This window comes from Schistocerca nitens, chromosome 4 (genome assembly GCF_023898315.1).
Source record: "Schistocerca nitens isolate TAMUIC-IGC-003100 chromosome 4, iqSchNite1.1, whole genome shotgun sequence".
NCBI lineage: Eukaryota > Metazoa > Arthropoda > Insecta > Orthoptera > Acrididae > Schistocerca > Schistocerca nitens.
The window spans coordinates 410,615,878-410,632,758 of NC_064617.1; the positions used below are offsets into that span (position 1 = coordinate 410,615,878).

A 16,881-nucleotide genomic window follows, 5' to 3' on the forward strand; every position below is an offset into this window, starting at 1 on the left:
TTCACAAAGTCTGTTACAGTTGAACTAACACGGGCTTAGATGGAAGGCTTCAAAAAATCCTGTAGTGTTTATAGGAAGTTGACAACAATGGGTTGTTGCGTTAAAACTGCGTGGCAAGTGGAGTGTGAAAATAAATAAGGAAATGCGACCGAAATAAGTACTATCGCACATTGCACTCGCCAAGACATCGGGGATATTTCGCGACGCCCGATGGTCGGTAGTAGCACGCGATGCGTCCCGTTGTACTACGAAGGCGCGCCCCTTCGCTCCTTGCGGAGAGCACACACTTCGTTCCCTCCCGCGCGCGCTCTCGCCGCCGGCCGGATGTTTTCTGCGCGGCTAGTAGCGCCGAAGAATAATAACTGGACATTACGAATCTAATTATAATTCTCGGTCATGCGCAAACGCGACCCCGTTTGTGCGTTGTACAGAAAGAGGGTTGGCCGAGGAGGGACCCAGGGTGGGGGATATTCATCACGCGCCGCGTGGGGGACGTTGCGGAAGGGCGTCAGAGGGGCGCGCGGGGGGCAGGGGGCGGGCGGCCGCGGCGGAGGAGGGGGAGTGCCGTGCCGGGGAGGAGGGGGTTCCCCGGCCGCCTGCTAGATGGCTCTGTCTTAGCAGCGTGGTGGCGCGCGCTCAGTCGCGTCAAGTGAGCGCTGCGCGGAGGACGCGGAGCTGGCTGCGCGCACGCACAAGCTCCTCCTGCGGACCACCCCCGCCACGTGACCGCTGCCGGTGATGGGACGACGCCTGTGACAGCGCTCGCAGACCACGCTTCACACTCGTGGCGAGCCGGCCCGTCCTCTATGGAGCTCTTCTGACTTGACTTTGGCCGACGAATCACAACACTCGATCGCTGTTGTTTTTTTTTATCCCCACCTACCTTGACGCCGGCGCGCTGTCACGTGCTGAAGCGGAAGTGCAGCGTGTTTTGTTTTGTCGCCGAGTGCGCGCCTGCTGTTGACAGTCGCTGAGACGCTAGCGGCGCACGAGACGGACCTCGCCGGAGGAGGGCCGAACGGCGGAGGCGCCGAGGCGACGCGCTGAGCTGGACGCGCAGACCTTCTGTACTTCAGGTGAGTGCTACGCCGCCGGCGCGTCACGTGTCAGCTGTTCCGCGTTTGCCGTCTCACGTGCGTGCAAGCACGCGTGTGTCTGTGGGTCGTAAATGTTCGTCTGGCGGGCAGCCTCCGGACGACGCCGACGGAGACGGATTAATGTCGATTAGCGCACTGTTCATTAGTGGTTCCGTTAATTGCGGCGCGCAGCAAGACCCGACAGGGGAGGAGGTGCGCACAGTGAGGCGGTAGGAGAGACAGAGAGAGAGAGGAGGAGACCACTGTCTCTCTCACACAACCAGACCACCGTAGCGAACGTAAAAGGCAGGTCCGGCAATTTCACAAAGTCGCGCGCGCGCGCGCTCACACTGCCCGTCCGAATTCCTGCGATTACCGTAATTTAGCTCCGCTATTCAAGTAAGTCCAATGACGCATTTTCAATTATCTGACGCTGCACCCGCCATATATCGCTGATTGCATTACAGAAGTAATTAAACGTAATAATGGCCAACTGGCAGCGTGGCAGTTTACCCCTCTCTCGCGCGCTCTGGCGCCGCGTGCGTTTTGTATGACACTGATTAAACCGCCGCACCGTAATACGAATAACAATATTGACTTTTATGTGCCGCCGAAACCGACACGCCGCCGGTAAAGCGATTCGGTGGAGATCCGTTCCCAAACGTCGCACGTCCATTGGGCGTCCGTTCCCGAGCGGATAATAGCCCCGACAGCGCGACACGCTTGTAAGTTACTCCCAGGCTGGCGGGAAAACATTCCTACCGTATGATAAACAGCCGACTTGGTAATAGTACTTATTATACGCCATAGATTTGGCCTGGCTAATTTAGAACTGCATCTCGAGAAGTCGATGGTTGGCAGGCGTGAGAAAAGGAGGCCGAGAGAGGGAGAGGCGGAGGAGTGTTTTGTAATTCCCTCTCGTTAAGCTTCCGGGAAATAAGAAAGTGGACTCGGTAATTACTGGCCAGAGGAAGCCGCCCATTCATCAGAGCGTCAACTGCGAAAACTCGCTCGCCTGTGTTTTCGCGAAACGGGCACAAATCGTCCCCCGCACGTCCGCTTCGCAGCGCGCACGACCTCACTCTGTCAAACGAACAACCGGTGCACTTTCGCGGCCGTTCCGCAGGCTACAGTGTAATTTCTTCGGACAAGACACGGCGGCTCGTGCAATTACCATGCTACTCGCGCGGAGGTGGGGAGCCTGTTCCCTTTTTGCGCCACGTACTTAGCTCCCCCACGCCCCCCCCTCTGTCTCTGCCTGTCTCTCTCGTTCCCTCTCGAGGGCCGCGCCGCGCTTTCGAAATAGCCATTTACCTCAGGAAAGCTAACACGATAATCGATTCAGTCAGGAACAATTTGGAATTATTAATGTGTCCCTCCCCTGTGGAGCTAATTGCGAATTGTGTGTGTATGTGTACGTGTGTGAGTGTTTGTGCGTGTGTATGGCATGGGTCCGCTAGGCTCCTCCGGCTCAACAATCCCACGGAGCAGCGCCGTCGCCTCGTGCGTTACTCTTTGTCTTGCGGAGGAGTAATAACACCATTACTCAGCAGTAATAGTGGCCGACGTCACTGCAAGGCGCTCATTATACTTGCGGCTGAGGCTGCGTCCGCCGACTGTACACAGACCGTTACGACGGCCGGCGGAAACGCGCCGGAGGGAGAGCGAAAAGTGCCACCCGAGAGATCCGTCGTAAATAACGCGCTGATCTTGGACTGGACAGGCTGGGGAGGTTCGAATTCTGCTCTTGATGACCGAGCACCACGTGTCTGCAGCAAACGCGGAGCCACGTGTTTCTGCGGCTAACGGAACTGTAGTCGTCTTCTGAACATCTACGTCCGTACAGTAGAGTGCACGCACGTGAAACTCACTCCCCTTCACTGTAGTATAGTTGCTATTGTAAAGTTGTTATTTAGTAGTATAGATTCCTTTCATTTTTATTGCGCGCTGTTCCAAAAATTTATTTCTGCGAACAGCGCACCACGAAAAATGTTTCAGGTGCTTAGCACTAAAAGGCAGACGTGTGTGCCACATAGATTAGAATAAATCTCGCAGCCAAGTAAATCACGTCGTTTCTTACTTCTGTTAAGATCAACGTCTTTTCTTGCATCGCGAGTAGCTTTTACAGAAATTATCTTTGGCAAGTTAGCTACAGTCCATATATATTTCCAACACGCTCTAACAACGCCATTGGAAGGAAAGTGCTTCACTGCTATCTAAAAAAAGATATAGATGTACTATTGGTTGGGGTTTTATTGCTGTAAAAACCTCAACAACGCACTAGCACATCGAAATATTTTATTAGACGGAGAAAAAATGGCATATTTCTTTCAACTTAATCGCTGTTTTTGTAGCCATGTTCCCACAATTGTAATCTGAATTTTGTAAAATCTATGAAGGAGGCAATTCATATCATTTCTTTTGTCTTGCCTGTTATTTGGAAATCATCACGTATAGACGTAAAGACAGCGCCAGGACGGCCCCTACACATGTACACACAAGGTAAGTCACATACTTTTAGTAATATTACTAAACTGAAATTCTTAACATGCTTACGAGACTTCATGGATACAGGCAAAATGCGCAGTCGAAGAGACGAAATTGAAATTTATTTGTACTCCTTAACGTTTTGGTTTCGCAAACAACAAAACTTCTGTTAAGAAGCTCAAAATATTTAACTCAAATGTTCATGCTCGTCGCTACCTTGGTCACGCGCAACTCATTGCGGATGTGCGTGTTGTGTAATACATGTAAGTTAAATGTAATGATAGAATAATAATGTTCGTATGACAAGAAGAGAAAACTGTCCGTATAAAATTCCTAGCGAGCTCCATAGCTGTCTGTATATGTTTATTCCATTAAATAGAGCTTGTCTTTGTTGGAAAATGCATCAGAGGAAAAGAAATGTATTTTTTTTAATTACTTGGAGCGGCAGAGTTGGTGTTGACGCTAGAGAAGTGACACTTTTTTGCAATTTTTAAGCACATGGGTTAATACAAGTGTGACGCTATCGGTCTTTCCCATTTTGTGCCGACCACTGGCATGTCACAAATTGTTGTTTCTCTGCGCACACATTTATTCCGAGGATAATTTCTAATAATAAAGCGCTACGATAACGTGTTCAAAATCGCACAGTTCTTCACGATTTAGTCACGCCGAATAAACGACTTCAAAATCAAAATTGAGCCTACACGAGCAAACGAGTAATTTGGTGATGCGTTCCCCGTATAGGCCAGTGATGATTTTCGGCACTGACAGTGGTACTAGTGCTAGAATTTTTGTTTTACTGTAAAGAACACAGAAAAAGCGCTCGTAGGAAGTATACAAAATTGTACTTTCGTTGCCGGTGTGATGATACCCATTACAATTTTTTTCGTCAAACGCCTAAAAAGTTACTCTTGCGCTCGTGGACGCGAGCAAGTGCTTTGGTGAGGTTACTGATAAATAAATCTATATTAACTACCTGTTTTCATCATTTTCAGGTATCTTGAAATTATTTGCAATAACCTGTATGACAACATTCTTACTGTTGCATTCAATCAAGTCAGATGATCCCACGTCACTGCCGTCAACAGTAACACACATATTACATTGAACAGAAAAGTGCACTGATATATTTCATTAACCTAGGCACACTGTCATAGTCAGGTTACAACCGTGTGGAATGCACTCCGTGTATTTCATTGATGAGCTTAGTTACAATTAAAAGATCCATATCTGAATAATGCGCGATACCTTTTTTTCTGCGAATGTTAAGAGTTGAAAAACACGAGTACGAAATAAATCTGTAGTCATTTTATGCGAGAGAGAGTATGTGACTGTAGAAAAAGTAATTTTAAAAAGTATGTAAAATCTTCTGTAAGTTGTGCGCCTTAGCTTTTTTTTTTAGAAAAAAAAATTCATCTTACGTATAAACATCACAAAGCTTTATTGTTTTGCAAGTAATTTCGACGATATGTCATCGTGGGGTAGACTTAGTAATTTAAAATGATGTAATATATTACATGTCTATAATTTTAAAATATGCTATAAATCTATTTAGCTCCGTCAAAATGGCTGGAATTGGAACACAAGACTCAGCCCACTTATTTGCGCGGCGGTATACATACGCGTTTGGCAAATTTTAAAATTACGGATATGTAATATTTCTACGCCGTTTTAAAATGTTTAAGTCTACCAGACGGTGACATAATGTCGAAAATAGCTGGAGAACAAGATTTTATGCGTCTTCATGGTGGTTGTACGCAACGACTCTAAGATAGTACGAAGAACAGCGTTACGGTGCACTTGCTGGCAGATCTCAGCGGGTAAATTAGCTGATCTTCTGTGCACGAGCAGACCTAAGCACCGCAAGCGCTCAGTAATACAGCCGACGCACACACTGGCTAGTCGTCACGTAAGCACGCAGCACGAAAACTGGAGGCGCGCACGGCGTCTCGAGCAACCGACGTCAGCTGCGCGCCGACTTCCGCCTGCGGAGAAGACGAGCGCCGCGACGGCCGGCGAGAGCCGGCAGGGCTGCGTAGCGGCGGCGGCGGCTGCGACGGCGCGCGGGCTTCTGGCAAGGCGCAGCGCGGCGCGGCGCCGGCAGACTCCTCGTCCTTACCCCCTCCCCCTCCCGGCCGCCTTCTTGAGCAGGTCACCAGGGCGCATGCCCGCCGCCGCCGCTGCTTTACTTCCGACACGGCCGAAAAACTTGGGCACCGCCGGCGGCGGCTGGGCTGGCGCCTGCCGTCGCGCGCCCCGCTGCCGACGCCGCCAGCTGGCGCTGCCGCGCAGCTCCGCCCCCCGACACTTGCTGCTTCTGCCCGCCGCGCCGCTCGCTGCCTTCTGTTTAGCAGCACTCGTCACACCTTTCCTCGAGGCAGAACTTCTTAGTCATCTACCTCAAGACGATTAATATGTATCTGTGTCTCGTGTTCATCTTCTTATGGTTGGACTGCACAACTAATGCGTGGCAGTCACCCACGCGAGCCACTAGCAGGGACTCCGTTGTTGTTTGCCGGCTCCGCATCGGTCATACTTGGCTAACACATGGCCACATCCTTCGTCGCGAGGACCCACCTGCTGTGGCCCCCTGATGATTGTCGTCCACATCCTGCTGGACTGCCCAATTTTAGCCGCTCTGCGGCGGACTTTTAACCTTCCCAGCACCCTGCCTCCGGTGTTGGGCGACAATGGCTCGATGGCTGATTTTGTCCTACTCGAGAGGGGGGTTTTTATCACACAATCTAAGGGTGGGCGTCTGGCCTTCTCTTCCAGGCCTCCACTCTCCGTCCATTTAAAAAATGGTTCAAATGGCTCTGAGCACTATGGGACTTGACATCTTAGGTCATCAGGCCCCTAGAACTTAGAACTACTTAAACCTAACTAACCTAAGGACATCACACACATCCATGCCCTAGGCAGGATTCGAACCTGCGACCGTAACAGTCGCGCGATTCCTGACTGAAGCGCCTAGAACCGCTCGGCCACTGTGGCCGGCGTCCATTTTATATCTTCCTCACTCTTTCTTTGCTGTTTGCTTGCCTTGGCATTCTTCTTATCCCTAAGTGTATTCATCTCGCCTTCTCTTTTAGGCTGGAAATTTTAGTGTGTTGCAGAGTGGCTGGCTCATCCTTTTTTATTCGTGTGATCAGCCAGCTTCGGTCATCTGCTATATTATTGTAATACCTTCCACTATTTTTCCTTTTAGTGTACGCTTTCCCCTTATCGTTAGCTTCTTTCGTATTCTCTTCCCGTACGGTTCCTCGTTAATTTTCCGCCGTTTACCTTTCTCCGACTCCTTTTGGCGCTACTAGAGCCTTGTTTGCATGAGGAAAAAGGGACTGATGGCCAAACACTTTGATCCTTTTACACCCCAGACCGACCAACCAACAGGCTCGGATATTTATGATCGTTCCACCAGGCTGAACAGGATGGCACAAAGTCACTGGACACTGGACAGTGATATAAACATAACACTGAATTTATATTTCATTACAAATACGAACAACACTTGTAAACTGTATTTCGTCTTCATTAAAACTTATTTGACGTCTTTTTGAAACACTGGTACACACTTTGAGGCATACTGTGATATCACTGTCTAAATCACGGCCGGTTCGCTGGCCAAGCGGTTCTAGGCGCTTCAGTCCGGAACCGCGCGGCTGCTACGGTCGCAGGTTCGAATCCTGCCTCGGGAATGGATGTGTGTGATGTTCTTAGGTTAGTTAGGTTTAAGTAGTTCTAAGTTCTAGGGGCCTGATGACCTCAGAAGTTAAGTCCCATAGTGCTCAGAGCCATTTGAACAATTTTTCTGTAAAACTACAGCTGTAAAGACGTCTCACAGATCACGCTTTCAACAATTAACTTGTATGATTATTTTGTTTGTATGGTTTGTTATTGCATTGCTTACCAACTGGGCAACGCGTAATTATCACCATTTGTTAATAACAAAATGGTTCAAATGGCTTTGAGCACTATGGGACTTAACTCCTGAGGTTATTAGTCCCCTAGAACTCAGAATTACTTAAACCTAACTAACCTAAGGACAGCACACACATCCATACCCGAAGCAGGATTCGAACGTGCGACCGTAGCAGCAGTGCGGTTCCGGACTAAATCGCCTAGAACCGCTCGGCCACAACGGCCGGCTGTTAATAACATCTTAACGGGTTAAAATTTTCTCTTGTCTAATTCTTCCTGCTACTTTTGTTTTCTTTTAACCAACTGTCCAGTGAGCGCCACTCTGTATATTAATCCTTTCACTGCTCCAAACGTATAATCACGCTAACCATTTCAATGTTCCAGGCGTATACATACGACCTGCTGCGAAAAATATTTGCAGCGGTTTCCTGCTACAATCGTACAGATATGTATAGGGAATTACCCGACCGACATATTCAATACTAAATTCTGTTTAGAGGTCACTGGTGTCGTAACTTTAACATAGTTTTCGCGCTACGCCTTCGTGTTATCGAATAAAATGACATGAGGTTACCGTCAGTTTTACAGAAGATGAGCTGCCGAGTCTTCTGAATCACAGTGATTACGAAGACTTCATCAAGCCCAGTCCAGCTGATTATGGTTGGACAGATACTGATGCCGATGAACTTGTAGGTGAATCCGTTATCACAAAATTCAAGGTGTTGGTGAACCATCCAGCGCTGAAATGGTAAATGGATATCCAGATTTTGATGTTACCGTCGCTTCTTCCTCCGATTCCGAAGAAGAGCCTGAGCATATCCCTGATAAATCTGCTAAAAGACACAAAGCAGGTGATCTTAGATGGAAAGACTCTGCTTTGGACGTAAAGTATATAATTCCGATAACAGTCATTCTTGTTGCAAAATCGTCCATTTAGATGACTCATCTACTATATATGACTGCTTACAAGCTCTTTTTTGGCCAAGAAATTGTAAATTAAATAGGTGAGCAATGCAATTTATGTTACGAGCACTTTTGTAGCGACACCAGTGAAAAATCTAGTCTGCGATGTTGGAGAAACACAGTGATCAAATTTAAGCTTCCTTGCCACAAATTTTCTGATGGCTCAGGTGAGAATAAATGAAATAAACAGCTTGGTCCAACAATCTGTTTCTGTCTACTCCAGTGTTTACGCAAATCATGCCGAGATGTAGGTACCTTCTGTTACTAAGAATGGTCCACTTTACTGACAACAAGGAGGACCCTGGAGATGAAAAACAGTCTGAAAAAGTAAGCGAACTGTACATTGTCTAACAAACACATTTCCATATGCTTTCCATTCTTTTCAAAATTTGCGCATTAACGAACGATTAGTCCTCTACAAAAGTAGTGTCTTCTTCAAAAATTACATTCCATCCAAAAGCTACAGATTTGCTGCAGTTTTTTGTGTCGTGTGATCGTGAAATTGGAATATTCTCTTGACTTTATTATTTATATAGGTGTAGCAACGGACGTAAATACAGAAACTGATATTGGTGTAGATGTTTGAATATCTGGGAGCATTGTTCTTACTTTATTTGAACGCTAACGTGGTAATGGTCGTAGACTGTATGTTGACAATTCGTACACTAGCTAGGCATTAGTTTCTTATCTGCATGACAGAGTGACTAATGCTTGTTGTCCTGTAAAGAAAAACAGTAAAGGCTTCCCTGCATTATAAAAACACCTAAAACAAGTGAGATCGGATTTATGTCATCCTCATTGCTCTTAAGTGGCAGGACAAGCGGGAAGTCAGGATGCCTTAAACTCTTCATAAAAGCGAAATTATAGCAAATGAAAACATCGACAGAAGCTCAAATGAAGCAAAAAGGTAACCATCTTGCATCGTTAGCTACACTGAAAATATGGGGGACGCCGACATTAGCAACATGATGCTAAGTTCAGTAGAACGTATACGAAAACTGTAAAATGCTATAAAAAAGTATTTCTTTCTCATTTGCTAGATCTGTCTCTGCTGAAAATTCATGTGTTATGTAAAATTCAAACAGGAAGAAATATTGCAATATCTGTTTTTCAGCAGATCCTCTAGTTCACCACCGACCGCAAACAGAGGGCAGTCCTGGAAGGAGATCGGCTGATGGTCATAACTCCTTACGCCTAACATCTCGCTAATCCCGGGTACATCGACGAAGAAGAGGCCAAAAGGAGGTGCCAAACACGACAATCGAAGTGACACTAGATACAGTTGTATAGAAAGTAATGCACCTTATGTTCGAACGAGACGACGCTTTGAAGTTTTACTAATGTAATAAATTTTGTATTTTTTCTCCTAATAAAGGACTGTTTTGGAAAACATAAGTATTTCTCTGCAAAGACTAAGAAAAGAAACAATTCAAACCGATAATATTACATTTCTCGCCTCAGTTTTTTTCTCAATGTTAGCGATAGTCGTATATATACGCACTACTTGAATATTACGCGCGCATGGCGGGCGGTTGCTCAGACTAAATGCTCAGTAAAAGGGTTAAAATGGTATTTTAGTAATCACCACTATTTTCGAGCGTTGCTCATTCTCAGGTGCATCTACAACAAGTGCGTATACACCTCGTCAGACACAAATGGCGTGCCACGCTATGTATCGCGAGATCGCACGCCTTAGTGTCCGTGCTACGAACAACTACGCATGCCACACGATTTTTGTTTGGCGAAGATAGGTATCGACATATGTTTTACGTAGCGTCTTCAGAAAGTAGGTTACTTGGTTAGTCTGAAAAGACTCCGACCTCGACATACGTAGAACACTCCTTGTCAACAAAATATGGGGAATTTGTTTGTGAATGTCTAGTAAGGCACTCATTAAAATTTGAGCCGTTTTGGAAGCTCAGTTGTTGCATGAAAATCGTTTTAGTCGAGATGTCATTAGATTTTTGTTTCTGAAAGCCAATACCTCTACGCAAATTAAACACGAATTGTACGCAGTTTACGAGGACTCTGCACCATCGTTTATCACTGAACTTCTGGGCGGTCGAACTGAAACGTGGCCATACCAGCGTGGGTGACGATGAACGTTCGGGACGGTCAAAAACTGCAGCCACCGATGATAATGTTGGTCTTCACCAAATAGCGCTAGAGAACAGTCAAACTAAGGAGAGAGAAATAGCAGAGGCTATGATCATATCTACAGAACGTGTTTGTCATATACTGATTAAAAACTTAGGGATGAGAAAGCTTGCCGCACGCTGGCTGCCACGATTGCTCTCTCTGCGCCGTTCCACGCCTCAGTGTTTGCCATGACGATAATCTACGAATTACGATTTCGACTACTTGATCATCCTCCTTGCTCGCCAGAGCTAGCCCTAAGCGGCGTATTGTTGTTCCCTCGGCTAAAAGCTGAGCTGGGAGGACAGAATTATCGTCGGGTAAAGAGGCAATCACATCCGTGAACAACTTTTTCGCTGAGAAAGCCACTACTTATTATTTCAACGAGTTAAAGAGATGGTAGCATACCTAGGACAAGAATACGTACTTAACAAGGAGATAATGTTGAAAAATAGAAGTTAAATTGAGGAAAACATGTATCATTTCTTTGTTAGGTTAGATGGTCCTGGGGAAACACAAAAAGGGCTTCAGTCACAATGGGTGCAGGTCGAACATAGGAAGAAAGTAGATACAGAACCATCGGTATAAAAGTTGCAAATTGTTTCGAAAAGTACCAGAGCTCCAAGCGCTAATAGAGAGCACTGATGCTAAAATCGTTATAGTCACTGAAAGATGGCTAGATCCGGAGATGAGTTCAGCCGAAATTTCTGCGAAGAACCTGATGGTGATCCGAAAGGACAGGCTAAACACAGTTGGTGGTGGAGTGTTTGTTGCTCTTAGAAGTAGTTTATCTTGTAGCGAAATTGAAGCAGGTAGTTCCTGTGAGTTAGTAAGGGCAAAGATCATTCTTGGCAACCGGAATAAAATAATAACTGGATCCTTTTACTGACGTCCCATCTCAGACGATACAATTGCTAAAAAGTTCAAAGAAAACTTGAGTTTAATTTTAAATACGTATCCGACCCACACAATTGTAGTTGATGGTGACTTTAATTTACCCTCGGCATGTAGGCGAAAATACAAGTTTCAGCCCGGAGGTACGCATCAAACATCATTCGAAATTGTGCTAAACACATTCTCTGAAGATTATTTAGAGCCGTTACTTCATGAGCCCACGCGAATAGTAAACGGTTATGAAAACACACTTAACCTCTTAGTAACAAATAATCCCGAGCTATTAACGAGCACCAAAACGGATACATGGATTAGTGAACACGGGGAGGTCGTAGCGAGATTGAATATTGTATCCCCAAATCCTCCAAAAATAAACGAAAAATATACCTATTCAAAAAAGCAGATAATAATTCACTTCACGCCTTCCTGAGAGACAATCTCCACTCCTTCCAAATTAACAATTTAAGTGTACACCAGATGTGGCTCGAATTCAAAGAAGTAGTATCGAAAGCAATTGAGAGAGTCGTAGCAAATAAATTAGCAAACGACGGAGCTGATCCCCCTTGGTACATAAATCGGATCAGAACACTGTTGCAGAAGCAACGAAAAGATCATGCCATATTTAAACGAACGCAATATCTCGAAGATTGACGATGTTTTACAGAATCTCGAAGCTTAGCGCGGACATCAACGCAAGAGGCTTACAATGGTTTCCACGGCCAAACTTTATCTCGAAACTTGGCAGAAAATCCAAAGAGATTCTGGTCATACGTAAAGTATGCTAGCGGCAAGTCACAGTTAATGGCTTCTCTGCGCGATAGCAATTGAAATAGACTGTCAGTGATTGGCAATTAGAATCAGTCAAATCATAAACAAATATTGCGTATAACAATTTGAAGAGGTATTAAATGGGATGATGACATAGGCTATTGCAGGTAAGGTAGATGGGAGAGGCTCAGTTTCGAGTGTGAGGGTAGGACATTTGTTGATTGGTTGGTTGATTCGGGAGGGAGGGGGGGGGAGGGGACCACACAGCGAGATCATCTCTCCCATCGGATTAGGGAAGAATGGGGAAGGAAGTCGGCCGTGCCCTTTCAAAGGAACCAATCCGGCATTTACCTGAAGCGATTTAGGGAAATCACGGAAAACCTAAATCAGTACGGCCGGACGCGGATTTGAACCGTCGTCCTCCCGAATGCGAGTCCAGTGTGCTAATACCACTGCTCCACCTAGCTCGGTGCAGATGGGAAACATCGGTTTATTGGCAGGAGGTGTTGCAAACATTTGATTGAACCTTAACTTATGGCGTGTTTTCTTTAGCTAAAGAAATTTATATTCGATGAAAAAGGACAGTTTCACAGACTGCTTACAGATCACTTGTGTCCGATCTCAGAAAATAGCTCAAGTGTGTGGAACCCACACCTAATGTGGCTAACTGCAGCTAATGAACATATTCAAGAAGGGTGGCACGAATTGTCATAGGTTTGACTCGGGGCAGAGCATCGCCGAAATGTTAATCTTAATTGGCACGCCGGCCGGGGTGGCCGAACGGTTCTAGGCGCTACAGTCTGGAACCGCGCGACCACTGCGGTCGCAGGTTCGAATCCTGCCTCGGGCATGGATGTGTGTGATGTCCTTAGGTTAGTTAGGTTTAAGTAGTTCTAAGTTCTAAGGCACTGATGACCTCAGAAGTTGGACTTAACTTGCTCAGAGCCATTTTTTTTAATTGGCACACTCTTGAAGACAGGCGCAAGTTACCCCACTAAAGTCTACTTACAAAATTTCAAGAATCAATTTCAAGTGCAGAATCGAGAAATATCCATCTTCCTACGTATCGCTCCAGTAGGAGCCGTGAAGGCAACATTAGAGTGGCCGGCTCCCTCACTTCCTCGTTGTCAGTCTATCTCTCGTTATCACTGGCTCTCACATACTTCTGTTTTCTCTTCCTCTTTATCCCTACCCCCCCCCCCCTACACTGTTTCCTACACTCTTTTCGTAACACTATTCTGTCAATGTCAACTATGTTCCACTGCCACTGTGTCCCACTGTTTCCGCCACACTACCATTGTTTCCTTCGACCTTTCTGTGACGCAACCATTGTCTGCTATCTTCCAGGATTTATTACTTTTCCATCTCTTTGCTTTTCTCTCCTAGCATGAAAAAGAACGATTTGCTGGCATGCCAAAAGTTTTAGAAAAAGTTTCAAAGATGCTGCAGAAGATAGAATGAGGCAACTGACACCGCAATTTTGAGTCAGAGTATTTTAAATAAACAGGACCATATTCGCATATTTTTGTGCTAGGATAGGAGGAGATTTCCGCTGGTTCCCTTATTTTCTCTGCTGCAGCAGGGCATGCAATTCATACGAAAAGAAATATGTGGTCACTAACATATAGGGAGTTTACATTTATGTGAAACTGAAATAACTCAAAACTAATTTTACATCTCCGACCGTATTTTACGTGCAAAAAATTTTTGCATGTGCTTCAGTACTATAACAGGAAGTTCCCAGATGATAACGGAGACACTTTACGGCATATTTCTCCGTGCGACGTCACTTTAGAAATTACATTATCTCTTCACATCGAATTTTACGCTCGTATTTTACGTTTACGAGTAGGGTAACTTTGGACCTCTGTGTGTCGGAAGTGGATAAAGATATGAGGAAAAGTTTCAAGGTTGTTAGAGATGAGATCGAGATCTTAGGAATACATCGTAAGAATTACAGCCATTTGCTATGCATATCCGTCTTGGAATCAGCGGCTGTGTTTTGGTAGCCATAAAACAAGTTGTTGGGGAGTTTCGCAATATCGGATAAAGATTTTTGAAAACGGGGAGATCATTCTTCTAGGTAAATACCTAGAGAATACACCGTTAAAATGGGCAATTTGCCGCGGTAATTAAGATTTCTCTTCATACCGGATTATACGTATAGAAGTAGGGTAATTTTTAACCTATGTATCTTGGAAACGGATAAAGATAAAAATGGTTCAAATGGCTCTGAGCACTATGGGACTCAACTGCTGAGGTCATTAGTCCCCTAGAACTTAGAACTAGTTAAGCCTAACTAACCTAAGGACATCACAAACATCCATGCCCCAGGCAGGATTCAAACCTGCGACCGTAGCGGTCTTGCGGTTCCAGACTGCAGCGCCTTTAACCGCACGGCCACTTCGGCCGGCCGGATAAAGATACCTAGAAAATTTTCGAACCTGTTCGGGATCGGTATCTTACGAATATATCGCAAAAATTTCAGCCATTTACTGTACACAGCCGTCTTGGAATCCTTGGCTGGGTTTTAGTCCGCTGGTGACGGCGAAAATGCAGTAAAAAGCACTCTTTGTGGGGTTTTCCTAGGAACCTTCCGGGAACTAATGGTGTCTCCATATTTCCCATCAAGCCCACCGTAGACCACATCAAATGCAAAAAGAACCAACCGATTGGCTCCATTTGTCTACGCAGGAAGAACTGTGTAACGTTCATTGTTTGACCCTGTACTGTAGGATAGTGACGCTAAGACGATCATTCTTTTGGGTATACAAACGATCCGTAGCCCAAGACCAGTCCAAAATACTTGACCCTACCTTTTTATAACCATAGTACCCGAAGTCTGAATACCGGAAAATCCCGTTTTTACGCGCACCGCCTTGGAACTTATTAGGTCCGCATGCTGCCGCACACAGACCGATAAGGGAAGTGTCTTCATTATTCCTTCTCTCTTGCTTACATGAGGAACAAAGAGATAAATGATAATGATGGTTTGTCCGGAAGAGCGTATACTCGCTGTTCGGTCTCTGTCCCATAGAAAACTGTAATAACGAGTAAAATACTTCTTTCTGATTTATTTGGGCAGACGAGTCCTCTGCGCTTTGGAGAGTAACAAATGCGTGCCTGAGATTTCATTCGTTGTGGCCGAGCGGTTCTAGGCGTTTCAGTTTGGAACCGCGCGACCGCTACGGTCGCAGGTTCGAATCCTGCCTCGGGCATGGATGTGTGTGATGTCCTTAGGTTAGTTAGGTTTAAGTAGTTCTAAGTTCCAGGGGACTGATGACCTCAAATGTTAAGTCCCATAGTGCTCAGTACCATTTGAACCATTTTTGAGATTTCATTCGTTCCCATTTTAAATGATCGGCTTGCCATAGCTTTTACAGTTTTGTTAGTGACCACAGAAGAGTACGAGTAGGCTCTTACATTCGCCTAAATAGTGTCGATTCTGGACAAGCAAACCAAAGATCTACAAATATTCATCCAGAACAAAGCAGTGCAGTACTGACTGATACGGACAGACTGCACTTTCTGAAGTCTGTTTCGTAAAAAGCTTAAATGTTACCTTACGAGTAAGAGTACCTGCTATTGCATTGTGTAATTTTCTGTAAAAAGTTTCCATCATTCTTTGTCAGTTAGGATATTTTAGATAATAATTTATCTTTCTGTCAATTATGTAATAAAAATGTTATAACACTCTGTAGGTAAACGTTGCTCCAATCCTGCAAGTTGGGTTACTGACGATTTGTGGGGGTTGGCCAAAAGAAAATCACAGGTCTAGTGCAAGTTCCGAAGTTCGGGTGCTGGGGTTAGTGGCGGTTTTGGGACAAATTTCGGAGTTCGGTCGTTGAGCAGGTTTTGAGCAGGGGAGTTCGTGAGAGCAGATGTGACAAATGAAGCTGAAACTGTCGGAGGTTGCGTCGGGTAATGTCGCTAAAAATCTGAGAAGCATTTGGCTACCTTTACACGAAGACGTTTATTACCGAAACTAAGGTCATACGGAGTACCAAGCGAAATTTGTGACTGGCCTGACTATTTCTTGGAGAGGAGGGTCAGCGAAAGTTGAAGTAACTTTAGGAACGCCTTAAAGAAGGATTTTGGGGCCCTTGCCGTTCATTTTATATATTAATAACCCGGCAGACAATATTACTAGTGACATTATTCGTTTTCTTGTCGCTTCAAATCTGAGTACAGCTTCGCGTATTCGACGAAATCCTACGTCGCCTCCCTAAGAAGCAGTTGCCCGTCAGGGCTCGTGCTGTGATGGCGTCTTGTAGCCCAATCACAGCTTGTAACTGGTCGGCGCACGTCTTCATAAAAGTAACGCGAAATGCTGAACAGTCACCTCAAGATCTATCTGTTACGTTTCTTGCTCTCTGCGGTGGTACTTCAACATATGGTCGTGAGAAGAAGAGGCGTTAAGAACTATTTTCTGATCATCTGAGAAGATCGACGAGATGTTGCGTACATTTGAGGACAGTCTGGATGTTACAGTCCCCGAACTTTATTCTTCTGAGGCAGAAACCACTACATCGGTCAGTCTGCCGGTGCCGTTACCGACTAGTACATTAAAAATCGAGAAGCTGAAATCAGCAGTCGGTGAGCACAGTCACACGATAAATGCAGAACAATACTTGAT

General features: G+C 45.4%; 1 protein-coding gene across 2 annotated transcripts in view; it reads left to right on the forward strand.

The window, feature by feature from the left end:
• The first annotated feature begins 643 nt into the window (after positions 1 to 643).
• LOC126251528 (POU domain, class 3, transcription factor 2) overlaps positions 644 to 16,881 on the forward strand; it is a 706,060-nt gene continuing 689,822 nt past the window's right edge. For both annotated transcript variants that reach the window (XM_049952019.1, XM_049952021.1), the window contains exon 1: positions 644 to 1,076. The gene's annotated coding sequence lies outside the window, so the exon portion shown is untranslated. The remainder of the gene's footprint in view (positions 1,077 to 16,881) is intronic.